The 19,823-nt window shown below is 41.0% G+C and overlaps 1 pseudogene; it reads right to left on the bottom strand.

The window, feature by feature from the left end:
• Positions 1–5,752: 5,752 nt before the first annotated feature.
• LOC118848341 lies at positions 5,753–6,345 on the bottom strand (annotated as a pseudogene).
• Positions 6,346–19,823: the final 13,478 nt, after the last annotated feature.

Below are 19,823 nucleotides of genomic sequence, written 5' to 3'. Positions count from 1 at the left end.
AAGCAGATTTCTCACTAACCTGCTCTGTTAAATTTGGCACTTGTGGGTGGAGAAGTCTGTTAATTGCCACAGCTCAATGATTCATGGCCCTAAGGCCTGCTCAGCCCCACTCCTGGTCTGGTTGGTCCTGGTGCGTCCCATGCTGGGCTGCACTCTGCTCCCAGCACCATGTGATAGACCCTTCCCAGTGACCATCCAGGCCATCTTGGGCTGGAGACATGTTTCCCTCTGTTATTTCATGGGTTCTGTAGCTCTAGAATTTGTTCAGAGCCATTTTTTACAGGTGTTTGGAAGAATTTGGGGGAGAGTTTAAGCCACCCCCACTCTCTTTCCTTTTCTAAGGAGTGTAGCTGAGGTGAATGAACTAGTGTAGACAAATTCATCACTTTTCGAGGACATATCATCCGTTTTTAAACAAAGGATTACCAAAATGGGGCCACAAAAACCAGGACAATGCCCAGACATACCCTCTACTTATACAATTTGACAGCTTTAAAACACAAAGACAAAAACCTCTCACCTGTATTTGAACCCCCAAAACTTGGCCTTGAATCTAGACTTAATAGCCTTGTGATCCTGGGAAACTTGATTTTTCTCTCAGCCTCAGTTTCCCCATATGCAAGATGGGTGTGGTAGGGAGAATATCAAATACATGGTGAATGAAGGATAAAGCATTTCTTAAGTATTTACCATGTGTTAGGTACTATGCTAAGAACAGACTACTCCCTGGTCTGAAATTGCCACCATTAATCACTGCGCATTGGGTTTGACCATAAGGATCCCTGATAAAACGTAGATATTATCCAAGGGGAACCAGAGAGCTGTCAGGATCCTAACTCCTCCCTACTCACACCCCTCCAATTAGCACATGGGTATTGATAAGCTCACCAAAATGGCAGTGGGTTGTATTGAAAAGCATAAAGAGTAAAAAGGAGGAAGAATGAAGGTTCCAATCCCCTTGGTTAGAAGGTTGTTGTTGTGTTGTGTTTGTCCATTCTCGAAGAGGACCATGACATCAGGGAAATGACATGACTTGCAGTTGACTTTGATTTGAGTGAGGGAGGGCTGTGCAAGGTCACCAACCTCACTTTCTCCTCCAGAGCCTTCTGGGTCCAGTGGCCTGATATTCACCAGGATGACAGCAGATGGCCCAGGATGCAAAGGGAGACCCTGGCCCTTTCAAACTAAGTTCTTTCCAGGTTCTCACTTTGAGTGAGGTAATGTCCATTCAGTGTGAATAGGCCTCTTGAAGAAGTTAATCAAGGGATGGCCCCTTTAATCAAAACTCAAAAAAAAAAAAATCACACTGGCAGTGGAAGTCCCTCAGGGTTCTTGGTCAAAATAGAAACAGTTACTATTCGGTATTTACATTCTCTCTGTGCTAGGAGGTTAGGGAGCTATTGTCCAGTCTATGAGCTCCAGAGTGAACTGGGTTTAAGGCTTCCTGCGTCAGAAAGGGCAATCAAGATTCCACAAGCTGCCATATTTAGACTGCTGTTGCAACATACTTGAATGAATGAATGAAGGAATGAATGAAGCATTTATTAAGCTTTAATGATGCAGAGCACTGCGCTAAGCATTTGGGATACAAATAGAAAGTCTCCTTTTCTTTGCTACATGAAGCATTCCCAATTCCTTCAGCTAATCCTCCTTTGGCATGGACTCAGGCCAATCGAATCTTCCCTGGGTGTCCAGGCAGAACAACATTGAGTACCTAGCTGGGTCCAGAGTAGAGAAGAGAGAGGTGGAGAGAGGAGGTGAAGACCTTGGTCCCCTCTGAGGCGTACCAGGGGAGACCCGGCCAGAGAGGCTCATTTTCTCACTAGGGAGGTGAGACAGTGACTTACACTTTATCCCAGGTCCCTAATCCCTTTGGGAAGCTCTCACATGCTCTGGAAGCTTAGAGGCATATACACATACACACATAAGGACTACATATGTATAATATACCTGGATTATTTGTGTGTGCACATTGTGTGCCAGGCCCTGTGGTAAGCACCGGGTAAGCACAAAAAGAGAGAAAAGACAGCGCCTGCCCTCAGGGAGTTCACAGTCTAATCAGGGAGAAAACGCACAAACTGAGTATAAAGGTACACACAGGAAGCTGGGTAGCCTGCCCAGCACAAAATCCCCCGGACCTACTTATCATCTTTTCTCCTGATTCTCTGAGACAGTGAAACTAAGGAAGTCAACACCTGTGAAAGAGGAGAAACCCCAAAATAGAAGACACGTGGGACAGATCGGTGATAACCACAGAAGGCAGGCTTACTGATCGAGCGGGGCTGGGAGAGGCCTGTGGAAACAAAGTGGGAGTTTGGCTGAGACCTGAAAGAAGCAAGAGGATCCAGAAAAGGAGCCCAGGAGAGCGAGAATTCCAGGCATGTGGAACAATGACAAGGATAACAGCAATTAAGACGACACTATGATAATGATAGATGTAGAAAAAAAGCTTTTACAAAACAAGGAACTCACAAATCATCAGAATAAATTGGTCTTTCCTCAAAATGGTTAACAGAATCTTCGAAAACCAAGAAAGAGAATAATCCATAATGGGGACCCACTCGAGGCCTTTCTCATTCGATATCTAGTTTTCTTTAAAATGTACATGGAAAGAATATGATGGATTCAGAGAAATGTAGCGAGGCACACAGGATATGCATATATAATTAAATTAGCATGCAGAGTACAATTAGCTATAGTTAGCAAAATAGGCTACAGAGTAAAATGAGCATGACCCTGAGAACAATTTACACTAGGACCATAACAATGAGGTGAAGAGAGACAATTCTAATAGGTCTCAGAAACCTGACCAAGAATGACACAGATGAAATGCTGACCCCAGACAGGGAAGTGATGAGGAAGAGACCCTGACCCAGATACGCCCACATGTTTCCCACAGGTGGCCAGTGTGCTGAATGGCCTTTGAATCTACAAATTTGTTATAAGGGGAAGAGTTTCTACTTGGTTGGCTTGAAAAGAGAGGATGTGGACATAAACATGAAAAAAGTATATTTTATTCATCAAAATTAAGTCAAATCCAAATGACCAAGGAAGCTTAGGAGATTTGTGGATATCCAATATTAAAGTTTTGATAAAACATTAATTTCAAAACTACATGCTCCAAAGAAAAAAAAAAGAAGGAAATTGTAGATTTTGAGCTAAAATGGCCCTCAGAGGTCATCTAACACAACCAGCTCTTCTTACAGACAATGATGCTGAAGGCCAGAGAAGTGTAGTGCCTTGTCCAAAGTCATTCAGATGGTAGGTAGTGGGGAAGCTGGGATTTGAACCAATGACAGTGCCCAGCACAGACATCCTAACTATTAAGCCACACACAGATTTCTTTGTAAATGAACAAACTGGCTTCTGGGCTACAGATCAGTTTTGTTGGCGGGGAGGCAGGTGGTCTATGTGTTCAGGCAGTGTGATTTCATTATCCAGAGCACAGTTAACCTCAGTGAATTATTAAAACCAAGTTTCTGCGGTTTTAAAGCTAAGAAACAGACTCTACCCCTAAAGTAACCCAGTTGGAGGGAGTTCATAGACAAGATATGTAGCAAGGCTTTAAAGAGAAAATTAATTAAATGAAATCATATTTGTAAAGCACTTTGCAAACCTTAAAGCATCATGGAAGTGTTATTGTTATTAGTAAATGATAACAGATGTTGACAAGATAGACATTGTTCTGTGCTTGACCAAATACCGGAGGTGCCCAGAAGTACTTGGCACCTACTATTGCTTTAACAAAATTGAGAGGCAGTTTATAGTCACCTTCAGAAAAGAACAAAGGACAAATAACAGCAACTTCATTTTCAATAATTTATGTCTCTCTGTGCTTTCTAAATTCTTCGTATTGATCATTACTTAATGTTGAGTTACTATTCCGTTCCTTCATATACTATTTGTTTAACCATTCCTTAAATGATGGACATCTTATTTCTAGTTCATTACCACTGTAAATATTTATATACATTGGACCTTCTTTCATGGCTTTGACTGCCTTGTGGCCTATCTCCAGCAAGATCTGAGTCAGAGATTTGAGTCATTTCCTCACCCAAGAACTGCTCAGATGGATCACAGTTCCACATTCTCTGACACTGACTAGCCCCATCGTTTGACGTCTGTGAATTTTCCAGTTATACGAATTCACATTTGGATTTCCATTTCTTATTGGTAATTAGGAGGATTTCATACCATTTGGTTTTCAATTTTTGTTTTGAGGACTTGCTCTTAGCTCTTTGTTGTGTTATGGGGGCCTTCAGATCATTTAAGAGATTCGATGCATTTTTCCCCAGTAACAGCTTCCTTGCTTATCCTTTCATTGATTTTACTCATGCGAGAGCTTTTACAAGTTGTGTAAACAAAATTCTCTGTTTTATCCTTGCTGTTAAGAAATTTTTCCTAGCCATGGCTTCTTTGAAAGATGACTATTACGGTTCTAATTTTTGTTAATGGCAGGACCGTTAAAATTCAAGCTTCCTTTCTATTTTGAGCTTTTTTAAAGGGGTAGTTTAAACCCAGTTTCTGCAACATTGCCTTCCCATTTTCCCAAAAGCTCTTGTCAAATTTATTTCTGAGAGTTTTTCCTCACATAATTTGTAGAACATTGGATTGTGTTCAATTGCATTTGAGTCAGTTGTTTGCATTTAATAAGCAGTTATGTCTAATTAGTATTTCTCAAAGATCACTTTACCTTTACTGTAGTGTACCTCCAGACCCTTCCCTTCACCACAACAGCAATAAAGCCCTTGGTCCTCAGAGGATGGGACCATCAAAGAGTTGTTTGCAAAATAGAAAACAGGGCATAGTTTACAAGGTCTCTTAAGACTATGAATTCAATGAAGGCCAAGGGGCTGAGTACACTTTGTCCCAAGATGAGATGATGATTCAAGGCTTGCTGGTAGAATGTTTAACTAGGAGCTGACAATCCTTTCAGATTATTTGAACCCCAATAATTTCCAAAGCATCCAAATTGCTTTTGCTCTGCTCTAAAAATGCCTCTTTCTGTGTCAGCAACTTCAAAGACCAGATAAGATTGACAAGGGGTATCTTTCCTGTTGGTGACAGGATATCTGCAACCAGAACAGTGGGATTCCTCTTATCTTGATATTGTAGAGACATTTGCATCTTGGGATCATAAACTCTAAGTGACCCTACCTTGTCAATCGTCTTGTTCAACTAAGAACTTCCTGTCTTTGATATGGAGGTCATAAACTGGAGTTGGGATTGTTATTTAAACGTTGTCTTTCTTCTTCCAGGCAATCAGAAGTTTGCTTCTCATTCCATGATCATGTATCTGCTAGCTTCAAGGGAATAAACTATATGAACTTATACATCGCCTAGCCTGTTTGCTTCCTTTAACCAAACTTTTAGGTCATTGGAGCAAAGAACTGAGAGAAAAAAATTCAGTTAGAAGAGGGGAAAACATGTCTAGTAAGAAGACATATTCACTGCAAGAAAAGAAAGCCAAACATTCCTGGTGCCTTACAGAGAACAGGAAGGCCTATAGTATAAACAAAGTGACTGAAGCCTGCATTTCCCCACTGGGGCTGATTCAAAATACTGGTACTAAGGTGATCTGTGTCTCAGGCTTCTGAAGTCTCCATATTCTAGAGGGGTACACAAAGAACAAGAAGCTACTGGGTTCATTCAACAAGAAGCCACTTTATTGATAGAAACAGTACAAATTTCAAATCAGGTTGCATTTAATCTTCTTTGAAACACTGAAAAAAAAATGTCTGTCTCCAGATCATTACATCATTAATCTCACAATAGCATTTACAATATCCTTACTGCTGTTCTTTAGGGCTTGGAGAGCTTTTGCTCTGGATACATTTGCTAGGGACATGACGGATTCTATGCCCTTAACTTACACACCTGTTGTGTCAACCTCTTCCCTTTCCACAGTTGGAGCGTGTGTGCTTTCCTGTATGTTTGCAATGGCTTCACCCTGAACTATGAATTTTTCAGCAGCTGCTAACAGTGCCTGCTGAGGGAGATCCTCCATCTTGGCTTCCCCAAAGACTGTGTAGGTCTTTGGACCTGGGATCTTGTAGATATCCAGCTTTGAAATCACAAAGGATATTCTCCGATTTCTGATGGTGACTCCAGGAACCCCCTCACTTAGTGAAGTCCCAGTTTGGACACAGCCTTTTGTGTTTTCTTTTACTGACTAGCTCTTCATCCATCTCAGGGGCTGCTGCCAGCTGGGCCTGTTGTGTTGCCAGGGTAGAGTCCTGGTACTGAGTCATCGCTGTCAGATTCTGTTCCAGACCCTGTCTTAGGCTGAGGTTGTGGCAACTCTTGTTCTGTGGCTGGGACTGTTTCTGTAGCTTCACGAGGCATTTTGTGAGGGAAACATGGTGTTTCAACAATCCGGCTAGCAGCTGTTGTGGGGGTGAAAGCCAACACAAGCCCAACAACAAGAATGCTACCAGCACACTGCAAAAGCACAGGTTCTTTTGATCTGCTTTAGTAAGGAAAGCAACGTTAGGGGGTTGATAAGCTTACTTTAATTCAGCATACAAACACCATTCACTTAGTTCAGGGGAAAGAAAACCAGCACCCTGAACTTCAGAGCAAAATGCAAACAAAGTACAAACACGGACAGACAGACCTTGTCTGATTCAAATCCCAATACATAGTTACCAGAGTTTAACAAAGTCCCAACATCCGGGTTTACAAGCTGGAGGGCCCTTAGCTACAGCTGCCCGGAGGTCTCTGCATCAGCGCACCAGCATGAGTGAGAGCCCTGCACAAATGGCACTGTCTTCTCTTCTTAAAAAGTTTCACACGTCATCGTCATCTGAATGACCAGAACTTAGGCTCTTATGATTGGCTCTGGAGTTAGCACCTCCCCTTAGTTAGCCCCACCTTGGGCCCCACCTTAGTTGCCAATCCACACCCACTGAGATTTTACACCTAATAGGGGTTTGGGCCTGGGGCTTAGCACCTAGTAAGGTTCAATGAAATACACTGAATTAATCAAAGGAAACAAAAGCCAAACTCTTCAAGGCCACTTGGTTGAACTAAGTGCTAAGAGCCCATTTTGCTTACCAACACACATGGATCCAAGATGGGGGCAGAAAGAGATCTGTAGAGCAGGAATTCTCTCTCTCTCTCTCTCTCTCTCTCTCTCTCTCTCTCTCTCTCTCTCTCTCTCTCTCTCTGTTTCCCCATACCTCCCACCCCACCATGGATCCCTTTGGCAGTCTGATGAAATCTATGGATCTCTTCTCAGAATAGTGCTTGTTGGCTTAACTCATAATTGAAGAACATTCTTACCTTCAGTGAACACTTGCCCCATATGAGTTCTCCATAAAATAGTCTTTTTGGCAAGTGTATGTTTTGCATTCAAACAATGTGGCCAACCTACCAGAATTGTGCTGCCTGAAGCAGAGTTTGGAAAAAATTCAGACTCAAACAGTCTTCCAGTCAAGTGGCAAAAAGTTTATTGTAATGCTCATATAGTGGGCAGAGCTCCTTTAGGGAACTCAAAGCCTAACAAGAATGATGCTAAAGCTTACAGGAAAGGTACAGTGAATTGTGTTGCAAATATGCTAATTAGGTGGTAACATACAGTTTCTGTACCTTGGGCACAGGCATCATTAACTACTGGCATAACCTTGGTGGGGGGCTCCTAAGGGGTGTGTTTTTGGTCTGTTAATATCTGTAACAAGATAGCCTCAGGAGCTACCATCTAAAGCTTGACCTCTGAATTGTATATGGTAACTGTGGGAATCAGTACATGATAGTCCTGCTGGTAAAAGATATCCTGTTCATACAAGAGAAATTCTATCCTGGTCAGCTTGTTCCTGTAACAGGGAGAGATTGCCTCACTGTGTCCACTCATGAGTTATTGCCAGAGATAGGGTCTTTGGGTTGGAGAGTGATATGGTCCTAGAGCTGCGGTCCAAGCATAAGCACCTCATCAGAGATATACCTACCACACTGGATTCCATAGAGAGTGACTACAATACAGGATGAAAAAAATAAGAGATACCCAGTAATTCCTATTGAGAAAACCAAAGTTGCAAAGTATTCAAAATGCAAATCTAGCAGAAAAAAGAAACCTAAAACAAGACTGAATGAATTAAAAAGACTAAGTGCTGATCGAGTGCTTACATCCCGAGAGAGGATGGACGTCCCTTCCAAGCACAATCTCAATCTCAATATCTCTAGTGATATTCACTATCTCCATCTCAGTGATGGAACAAAGAAAGTCAAGCTCAAGTTTTGAGTGTTCAAAAAATATTAATGCCCTAGGGAAAAAATAAGGTGGAAGAAGAACTATATCCCAAGAATTATGACATCATAAGAGAATATTATAAAACTGAGAGAGGAACAAGAAACTCATAAACCTTGTTCTGATCTGTAGCAAGCAAGGAAAGGTATTTGTGAAGGTGGGGGAAGAGTATAGTGGCAGATATACGATAAAGTAAACAAGGGATTTAGCTGGGCCAGGGATTGGAAAAGAAGGGTAAAGGTGATGAGCGGACAGCCACAAGCAAATCAAACTAGTATTACAGAGGGCTGATTAAGAAAGGGAAAAAATGGAAAGGGCTAGCTAGATCCAAATATTCAAGTAAGGGATAAGCAAAAAGGGGGAGGATAAAGGGCTGGGATTAGGTTGCTTCTAGAAATATGAAGTATAGGTAACTGATGCTGATTTCATTTCTTATTTTTTCCCTCTTTCTCTTCCCTCTTTTTTTTTAATATTTATTTTTATTTTTAGTTTACAACAGATGGTTCTACATAATTTTGAGTTCCAGATTTTCTCCCCTCCCTCACCGCTCCCTCCCCAAGATGGCATGGAATCTCATATAACTACCATGAATGACTTCGCATTGAATTAATTTATACACTAGTCAAGTTGTGGAGAAGAATTATGACCAATGGAATGAATCATGAGAAAGAAGAAACAGAACCAAAAAAAAAAAAAGAACAATCCAAAAACAAAAACAAAAGAGAAGAGAAAAATGCGAGCATGAAGTGTGCCTCAATCTGCATTCAAACTTCACAGTTGTTTCTCCGGATGTAGATAGCATTCTCCATAGTGAGTCCTTTGGAGTTGTGGCTGCACCTTGTGTTCTGAGAAGAGTGAAGTCTGTCAGGGTTGGTCCTCACAGAATCCATATATCTGTGGTTGTGTACAGTGTTCTCCTGGCTCTGCTCTGCTCACTCAGCATTATGTCGTGTAGGTTTTTCCAGGTTGTTATGAAGTCCGTATCATCCCCATTTCTTATGGCACAATAGTATTCCATCACCTTCATATACCACAGCTTGTTCAGCCATTCCCCAATTGATGGGCATCACTTTGATTTCCAATTCTTGGCTACCACAAAAAGAGCTGCTATAAATATCCTTGTATATATGGGTCCTTTTCCCGCTTGTGTGATTTCTTTGGGATACAACCCTAGAAGTGGTATTGCTGGGTCAAAGGGTATGAACATTTTTATAGCCCTTTGGGCATAGTTCCAAATTGCTCTCCAAAATGGCTGGATCATCTCACAACTCCACCAGCAATGTAACAATGTTCCAATTTTCCCACATCCTTTCCAGCATTTATCATTTTCCTGTTTTGTTATTTTAGCCAATCTGACAGGATAGATGTGATATCTAAGAGTTGTTTTGATTTGCATTTCTCTAATCAGTAGTGATTTAGAGCATTTTTTCATATGCCTATAGATAGCTTTAATTTCTTCCTCTGAAAACTGCCTGTTCATATCCTTTGACCATTTCTCAATTGGGGAATGGCTTGTGTTCCTATATATTTGGCTTAGTTCCCTGTATATTTTAGAAATGAGGCCTTTATCAGAGATACTAGTTGTAAAGATTTTCTCCCAATTTTCTGCTTCCCTCCTAATTTTTGTTGCATTGGCTTTTTTTGTACAAAAACATTTCAATTTAACATAATCAAAATTATCCATTTTGCATTTTGTAATGCTCTCTGTCTCTTGTTGGGTCATAAATTCTTTTCTTTTACATAAATCTGATAAGTAAACTATTCCTTGCTCTCCCAAATTACTTATAGTATCAGCCTTTACTCCTAAAACATGAACCCATTTTGAATTTATTTTGGTATATGGTGTAAGATATTGGTCTATGCCCAGTTTCTGTCCTACCATTTTCCAATTTTCCCAACAGTTTTTGTGAAATAGTGAATTATTAGCCCAGAAGCTGGCCTCTTTTGGTTTGTCAAAGAGTAGATTGCTATAGTTGTTGACTTCTCCATTTTGTATTCCTATCCTATTCCACTGATCCACACCTCTGTTTCTTAGCCAGTACCAGGTAGTTTTGATGACTGCTGCTCTGTAGTACAGTTTAATATCTGGTATGGCTAGGCCACCTTCTCTAGCACTTCTTTTCATTAATACCCTAGATATTCTAGACTTCTTGTTCTTCCAGATGAATTTTGTTATAATTTTGTCCAGCTCTGTAAAATAATTTTTTGGTAGTTCAATTGGTATGGCACTGAATAGATAGATTAATTTAGGTAAAATTGACATTTTTATTATATTAGCTCGGCCTAACCATGAGCAACTGATATTTTTCCATTTATTCAGATCTGACTTTATTTGCGTGAAAAGTGTTTCATAGTTATGTTCATATAGGCCCTGGGTTTGTCTTGGCAAATAGACTCCCAAATATTTTATAATGTCTACAGTAACTTTGAATGGAATTTCTCTTTCTATCTCTTGCTGTTGGGCTTTGTCAGTAATGTATAGGAATGCTGAGGATTTATGTGGGTTTATTTTATATCCTGCAACTTTGCTAAAGTTGTTTATTATTTCAAGTAGTTTTTTACTTGATTCTCTAGGATTCTCTAAATAAATCATCATATCATCTGCAAAAAGTGATAATTTAGTTTCTTCTTTTCCTATTCTAATTCCTTCAATTTCTTTTTCTTCTCTTATTGCAACAGCTAACATTTCTAGTACCAAATTGAATAGTAGGGGTGATAATGGACATCCTTGTTTCACCCCTGATCTTATTGGGAATGCATCTAGCTTATCCCCATTACAAACAATGCTTGTTGATGCTTTTAGGTAGATGCTATTTATAATTTTAAGGAAGGTTCCATTTATTCCTATGCTTTCTAGTGTTTTTAATAGGAATGGGTGTTGTATTTTGTCAAAGGGTTTTTCTGATTCTATTGAGATGATCATATGGTTTCTGCTAGTTTTGTTGTTGACATGATCAACCATACTGATAGTTTTCCTAATATTGAACCAGCTTTGCATTCCTGGAATAAATCCTACCTGGTCATAGTGTATTATTCTCGTGATGAGTTGCTGCAATCTTTTTGCTAATATTTTATTTAAAATTTTTGCATCAATATTCATTAGGGAAATTGGTCTATAATTTTCTTTCTCTGTTTTGACTCTACCTGGTTTGGGTATTAGTACCATATTTGTGTCATAAAAAGAATTTGGTAGGACTCCTTCTTCACCTATTTTCCCAAATAGTCTACAAAGTATTGGAATTAGTTGTTCTTTAAATGTTTGATAGAATTCACATGTAAAACCATCTGGCCCTGGAGATTTTTTCCTAGGGAGTTCATTGATGGCATGCTCAATTTCTTTTTCTGAGATGGGGTTATTTAGAAATTGTACTTCCTTTTCTGTTAACCTGGGCAGTTTATGTTTTTGTAGATATTTGTCCATGTCTCTAAGCTTGTCAAATTTATGGGCATACAATTGGGCAAAATAATTCCTAATTATTGTTTTGATTTCCTCTTCATTAGAGGTGAACTCACCCTTTTCACTTTTGATACTGGTAATTTGATTTTCTTCTTTCTTTTTTTTAATCAAATTGGCCAAAGGCTTATCAATTGTATTGGTTTTGTCATAAAACCAGCTCTTTGTTTTATTTATTAATTCAATAGTTTTCTTGGTTTCAATTTTATTAATCTCTTCTTTGATTTTCAGAATTTCTAATTTGGTATTTAATTGGGGATTTTCAATTTGCTCTTTTTCTAGCTTTTTCAGCTGTATGCCCAGATCATTGATCTCCTTTTTCCCTATTTCATTCATGTAAGCATTTAGGGATATAAAACTTCCCCAGCAACTGCTTTTGCTGCATCCCATAAGTTTTGGTATGTTGTTTCACTATTGTCATTCTCTTGAATGAAGTTATTAATTGTTTCTCTGATTTGTTCTTTGGCCCACTCCTTCTTTAGAATTAGATTATTTAGTTTCCAATTAGTTTTTAGCTTATTTTTCCATGGTTCTTTATTAAAAATGATTCTTATTGCATCGACTACTTCTGCCTTTCTGCCCTGGATTGTGAGATTTTTACGCCCTAGTACATGGTCAGGTTTTTGAGTATGTGCCATGTACCACTGAGAAGAAAGTATATTCCTTTTTATCCCCATTCACTTTTCTCCAGAGGTCTATCATATGTGCCTTTTCTAAAATTCTGTTTACCTCCTTAACTTTTTTCTTATTTATTTTGAGGTTAGATTTATCAAGTTCAGAAAGGGGGAGGTTGAGGTCTCCCAATATTATAGTTTTGCTGTCTATTTCTTCCTGTAACTCCCTTAACCTCTCCTCTAAGAATCTGTATGCCTTACCACTTGGTGCATATATGTTAAACAATGATAGTGCTTCATTGTTTATGGTTCCTTTTAGCAGGATATAATGTCCTTCCTTATCTCTTTTAATTAAGTCTATCTTTACTTTTGCTTTGTCTGAGATTGGGATTGCTACACCTGCTTTTTTTACTTTAGCTGAGGCGCAATATATTTTACTCCAGCCTTTTACCTTTACCCTGTGTGTATCCCCTTGTTTCAGATGTGTTTCTTGTAAACAGCATATTGTAGGATTGTGGTTTTTAATCCATTCTGCTATCCGCTTCTGTTTTATGAGAGTGTTCATCCCCTTCACGTTCAGAGTTATGATTTCTATCTGTGTGTTTTTCTCCATCCTATTTCCCCCGTGTATGCTTTTATTTCTCCCTTTCCCCTTCTCCTCCTCAACAAAGTTTTGCTTTTGACCACCGCCTTCCTCAGTTTACCCTCCCTCTTTATTCCCCTCCCTTATCTTACTGTTTCCCTCTTACTACTTCTCCCCTCCCTTCTGACCACCCCCCTCCCTTTTTCCCCCCTTCCCCTCCTACTTACCGTGGGTCAAGTTAGATTTCTAAACTTATCAGGGTATGTTATTCCCTTCTCGAACCAGATCAGATGACAGTGACGCTCAAATACTGCTCTTCTCCCTCCCTTCTTTCCCTCTACTATAATGTTTTTGTGCTTCTTCATTTGGTGTAATTTACCCTTTTCTACTACCTCCTTACCTCTTTTCTCATAGCCCTCCCTTTACATCTCTTACTTTTGTTTTTTATCTTTACATCAGTTAATTTATACAGGCATTCACAATCTATGTGTATCCCTTTCAATTTTCATAATAGCTGTACCATTCTCAAGACTGACATATATATGTATATATATAAAACATACATAATACGATAAAATCCCACATAAAGATGCAAACAGCTTGCCCTTATTGGTTAATAAGGTTTGTGGGGGTTTTCCCCCTGGTTACCTTTTTGTGTCTCTCTTGAGTTTTGTATCTGGAGATCAAATTTTCCATTGAGTTCTGGCCTTTTCATCAGGAAGGTCTGGAATTCCCTTATTTCACTGAATGTCCATCACTTTGCCTGAAAAACTATGCTTAGTTTTGCTGGGTAGTTGATCCTTGTTTGTAGTCCCAGCTCTTTTGCCCTTCGGAATATTATATTCCAATTTCTCCTGTCTTTTAATGTGGAAGCTGAGAGATCCTGCGTGATCCTTACTGTAGTTCCATGATATTTGAATTGCTTCTTTTTGGCTGCTTGCAGTATTTTCTCCTTTAGTTTATAGTTCTGTAATTTGGCTATAATATTTCTTGGTGTTTTCAGTTTGGGATCTCTTTCAGGGGGTGATCGGTGAATTCTTTCAATGACTATTTTGCCTTCTGGTTCTAGTACCTCTGGGCAGTTGTCTTTGATAATTTCTTCGAAGATACTGTCAAGGCTCTTTTTTTCATCGTGGATTTCCGGTAGACCAATAACTCTTAAATTGTCTCTCCTGGATCTATTTTCCAGGTCAGTTGTTTTCCCAATCAGATATTTCACATTTTTTTCTATTTTTTCATTCTTACATTTTGTTTTACTACCTCTTGGTGCATCATAGATTCATTAGCTTCCACTTGCTCAACTCTAATTTTTAATGAGTTAGTGTTTTCATTTTGCTTTTGAGTCTCCTTTTCCAATCAGTTGATTTTGCCTCTCAGGGTGTCATTTTCTCTCTCTAGATTCTGAATCTCCGTAGCCATTTTGCCAATCTTATTCTTTAGGGACTTGATTTCATCATTGGATTTTTTTTTCCATTTTCTCCATTTTTTCTTTTAGTTCCCTAATTTGGTTTTTAAAATCCTCCTTTACCTCTTCCAGTAATGCTTTTTGGGCTGGAGACCAGTTCACATTATCTTTCGAGGTAACTGATGTATCTACAGTATCATTGCTGTCCCCTTCCATATTGGTATTTTGATCCTCCCTGTCGCCATTAAAAGAATCTATTGTCCTCGGGGTTTTTTTTTTTTTGTGTATGTTCTTCTTCATGTTTGTTGGTTTGCCTTTTCCTGGCTTTACAACAAATTTCTGTCTTTGGGGCTCAGGGCTCTCTGTCCCAGCTTTCTTATTCTGGGGGTTGTGAGTCTAGAATTATAGCCTTCAGTTTCCTGAGGTGTGGGGGAAGGGTCTGGCTCCCTGATTTCTCCCTCCCTATGGGTGCTCTGCAGCACTGTTGCTTTTCAGCAATGGTCTCAGCTCTTTGTTGTTTGAGCTGATGTCTGACACTTCCCCTGGGGGAGCAAGATTACCTCCGGGCTCCTGGCGTTGACCCCTGCCAAATCTGCCCCTCTGAGACTGATGAACTTCTACTATTTGACCACTGAAGCCCCACTTCTTTCTGCTCTGTTCCAGGGTTCTTTTTTTTCCCCCCGAGGAACTCTCTGGGTGAGGGGGGAGGGATTAGAGCCATTTACCTGGTCATTATGTCTCCCAGAAGCTCAAGAAGCTGCGATCAATTCCTCCAGGCTGCAAGCCTCAGGACTTGGTATTTTCCCGGCCGGTGGTGTTGTGCTGCCTCTCCTTACTTCCACAGAATGCCGTCCTGTGTTGGGAGGCCTGGGGATCTCCGCCACTTTCGGGCGCCCAGCTTTCTCCCAGCCTGTCTCCCACGTGGATTTCCCGGCCAGCCATTTCCGCTTTGGTCTGGAGCAGCTCCGCAGCCGAGCACTCTCTGAGCCTACAGATTCATGCCTTTGGCCTTTCAGACTCCCCCGGCTCGGAAATTTGCCCCACTCAGACTGCTCGCAGTTTCTGACTCTCTCAAATCTGCTCAAATTCACTTTTTTATAGGAATCTGACAGACCTTGTGAGAGATCTACGGTAAGACGCTGCCTTCATGCGGCCATCTTGGCTCCACCCCCCCCTTTCTCTTCCCTCTTAAACAAGGTATAGAAGACTAAGAAAAGAAAGAGTATAACACGATTTTATGGAGACAAAAACAAACTTAATCGTACCCATGAATGTGAATGTTATGAATTCCCCCATAATAAGAAAGTGGGCATCAAACTATATCAAGAAGGAAAACTCAACAATGTTGTTTACACATAACCCACTTAAAAAAATTCATAAGGAATTGCAATGAAAGATTGGAGTGGAATTTATTCAGCTGTGTTCAAAAAAGGAATGGTAGTCATTATTTTAGATATAGCATACATACATATATGTTATATATAGATATATGAGAAAGATAAGCAAGGAAACTATAATATACTTAGAAGCATTATAGGTAAAAAGGTTATTATTAATATTAAATATACATGTACCAAGTTGCATAACATCTAAGTACCCAAAGGAAGAGCTCATTGAACCACAAGAAGCTCCTGATAGTAAAACAATGATTGGCACAGACTTCAGCATCCTTTATTCAAATCTAAAAGAATAAAAAAAAAGAATATTTAAAAAAACATCTGAGAGGGCCCAGGACAGAGCATCAGGAGACCCTCATGATTAATGGGAATGATATGAACGAAGATGCAGAAAGGGAGTCTGAGAATGAATGAGTGGCGAGACATGGAGAAGAACGAGAAGTGAATAATGTCATAAAAGTGAGGCTGGTGACCTTGCCCAGCTCTCCCTCACTCAAATCAAAGTCAACTGCAAGTCATGACATCATTTCCCTGATGTCATGGTCCTCTTTGCGAACAAAGGACAAACACAATGTCATAAAAATTGAGAGAGGGACAGTATCAAGGAGATGAGAATGATTGACGGTGTCAGAAGCTACAGAGGCAAGTGAAAAATGTTTTTATTTGGCATTTAAGATGCTGTCTACCTCCAGAGAAAAAACTGATAAACAGAAGTGTGCACAGTATGTTTCTACATATATTTATAAATCTGTGTCAAATGGTAGCCTTCTCTAGTCTGAGGTGGGGAGGGAAGGAGGGAGACAGTTTAGAACTTAAAATGTAAGAAAAAAATAAATTAAACTAAAAAAAAAAGATTTGGTATTGAAGAGATCATTGGTTACTTGGTGGTAGGGATGAAGTTTTTGCTGAATGACGAGCCAGAAGCCAGACTGCAAAGGGTTTAGAAGAGAGGAAGGGGAGAGGAAATAATTGCATCTAGGAAGGGAGGCTTTCTCCAAGAGCATAGCTGAGAAGGGGAGGAGAGATATGAGACAAGAGTTTTCTAAAAGCAGAATTGGTTCCCTTGTGAGGTGGTAGAGTCAACTCCCCCCCTCCCACCCCACTATATAGTTCCTGAATCTAAAGTATAATGGTCACTTTGAAGGCTTTTTTTTTTTACTGGGTACACTAATTCAGTTAAGGGTGGACTTTGAGGTTTCTTCCAATGTTGAGACTCTGTGACCCAGATCATTAGGGGTTTTGAGTCAGTGGCAATAGCAAGCAGCAGCACAGAAGGGACTCTGAGCCTGTCCTATCACATCCCACAGAGCAGGGCCAACAATGTCTACAATTCAGGAAAGGGGCTAAGGTAAGCCTGAGGGCTGGGTGCCAAGGCAGCCATGGTGCGCAGCAGGAAGATCAGGTTATCAACTACTGTCAACTACAAGGGGAAGAAGGAGAACAGCACCTGATATTTAAACTAATTAGTTTCCCAGGTATTCTTCCTAGGAAAGCAAACAACAGTAAGACAAATAAACACAGGGATAAATCTACAAACAAATATTAGGATGAGACTGTCATGTGCTGGGAAAGCTAACTGAAGGCAAAGATAAGAGACAGGAGCTTCCAGGAGCCACAGCCACCAGGTCTGACCACAATGAAACTTAACTCAATCCATTCCTATTGTGAGCCTCTTCTGGTTAAGATGCAAAGGGGTTCTGGCAGAGCAGAGGGGGAGCATGGTGGAGTCTCAGGAAGACTCAGTTCCCGCCCCTACCTCTCACATAGCAGGCTCTAAGATCCTGGTGAGAAGGTGGATTCACTGAGGACCCCTACTCAAGCTCTAATCAACATTAGTCTGTTCATTATGATTTACAATGGGCCATCTCCAATGTCCTGGTGAATATCAGGCCACTGGACCTGGATGGCTCTGGAGGAGAAAGTGAGGCTGGTGACCTTGCCCAGCCCTCCCTCACTCAAATCAAAGTCAACTACAAGTCAAGTCATCATTTGCCTGATGTCATGGTCCTCTTTGAGAACAATAAGGGGTAATGATTGTTAGCAATTGTTTTAATATATGCATCTAGTCAATCACCTAACACTAGGTATAAGAATAAGCAATGTGTTGATCCATACTTTGTTAAAGTCATGTAGGAATATCGATTCTAATAGGAAGGACCTATAATAGGCCTCACACTTTAATGTCGTGCTCATGACTTGCTATCTAGCTATGGAGCTCGCTTGTGCAACCACAAGAATGCTGATAGAGATTTCTCCAAACCATTTTGCTCTCATTCCACGACCAAACCAAGCACAGGTGGGGCCATGGTATGGAAAATCCCCTGTCCCCTCCAAGATGTTCTTGGAGCACAGGTCTAGCTTGTACCATCCCCCCTTGCCCAACCTCAGGAGTAGTAGTGACAACCTAGTCAGTGGAGATATTTCCTGCTTTGCCCAGCCTGTGACCCTGATGATATGTTTTGTTTATGGATCATATGTCAACCAATGGAATTATTCTGTATTTGGTACAGCTGTTCTTGAATGTCTTCTCAAGGCCATGTGTGGCCTTCTAGGTCCTCAGGTGTGGCCTTCTGACAGAGTCCAAGTTTTCCAGAACAAATTCTTTTGTTAAGGGGATTTGTTCTGTCCCCTCCAAGATGTTCTTGGAGCACAGGTCTAGCTTGTACCATCCCCCCTTGCCCAACCTCAGGAGTAGAAGTGACAACCTAGTCAGTGGAGATATTTCCTGCTTTGCCCAGCCTGTGACCCTGATGACATGTTTTGTTTATGGATCATATGTCAACCAATGGAATTATTCTGTATTTGGTACAGCTGTTCTTGAATGTCTTCTCAAGGCCATGTGTGGCCTTCTAGGTCCTCAGGTGTGGCCTTCTGACAGAGTCCAAGTTTTCCAGAACAAATTCTTTTGTTAAGGGGATTTGTTCTGTCCCCTCCAAGATGTTCTTGGAGCACAGGTCTAGCTTGTACCATCCCCCCTTGCCCAACCTCAGGAGTAGTAGTGACAACCTAGTCAGTGGAGATATTTCCTGCTTTGCCCAGCCTGTGACCCTGATGACATGTTTTGTTTATGGATCATATGTCAACCAATGGAATTATTCTGTATTTGGTACAGCTGTTCTTGAATGTCTTCTCAAGCCCATGTGTGGCCTTCTAGGTCCTCAGGTGTGGCCTTCTGACAGAGTCCAAGTTTTCCAGAACAAATTCTTTTGTTAAGGGGATTTGTTCTGTGAAGTTTAGATTCAGTCAAAGGGTTGCACCTGAAGACCTAGAGGGCCACATGTGGCCTCGAGGCTGCAGGTTCCTCACCCCTGGGATATCTAGCCCTATAAAAAGAGGGCCTTGGCTGGAGGGGTATCGCAGACCCTGAGAAGATCTGAGGTCCATTTCATTAGAGGGGGCCACGGACCGTTTAATCACCTTCCATGGGCTCAGAGCCCTGCCTCAGTCTCTTTTATTTTAGGTCAGACAATTTTAATCCCCACCTGGGCAAGTCACAGAATTAGGTGGTGCCCTAGGCAGCTCTCTGCATCCAAGACACAAAAAAAGTGCTCAGCTGCTTTGGTAGAAGGAAGTGCTTCATGGCAGTGTCTCAGAACAGTAAAATCACAGGGCTGGTCTTAAAAATGAAAACAAAACCAAACATTCAGAGATCTGATAGAATAATGAATTAAAACAAGTCCTGCCCAATAGGGGAGGAGCTGTAATACAAGATCAAGCCCTCCTACCTGTGGGGACTGTGAAAGGGTCCAGGTAGGAAGAGGCCAGGAGGGGTGGAGTGGGGGGGGGGGGAGGCAGGCTGATGCCAGGGAAAAGGGCAGGAGCACAAGGCTTCCATCCTAGCTCTGCTGCACATGAGCTGGGTGATTTGGGGTGAGACGCCTGACCTCTCTGGGTAGGTTTTCTCTGGAAAACGAGAGGGCTGATGTCCTTTCCAGCCCTAAGACCAGGAGACGGCGGCAGTCTGATCTGGGCTGGGTCTAGAGGACCTGAAGAGTGGGATGTGACACGGCTGGGAAAGCAGATGGGTGCCAAGCTAAGGGAGTCCTGTTATCCTAGAGCCCTTGTTGTGGTTATCTGTCCTTTCTTCTCAAAGACGACTGTGACATCAGGGAGGGGACACCATGA

This window comes from Trichosurus vulpecula, chromosome 4, assembly GCF_011100635.1.
Source record: "Trichosurus vulpecula isolate mTriVul1 chromosome 4, mTriVul1.pri, whole genome shotgun sequence".
Lineage (NCBI taxonomy): Eukaryota > Metazoa > Chordata > Mammalia > Diprotodontia > Phalangeridae > Trichosurus > Trichosurus vulpecula.
This window is presented reverse-complemented; position numbering and strand designations above follow the sequence as displayed.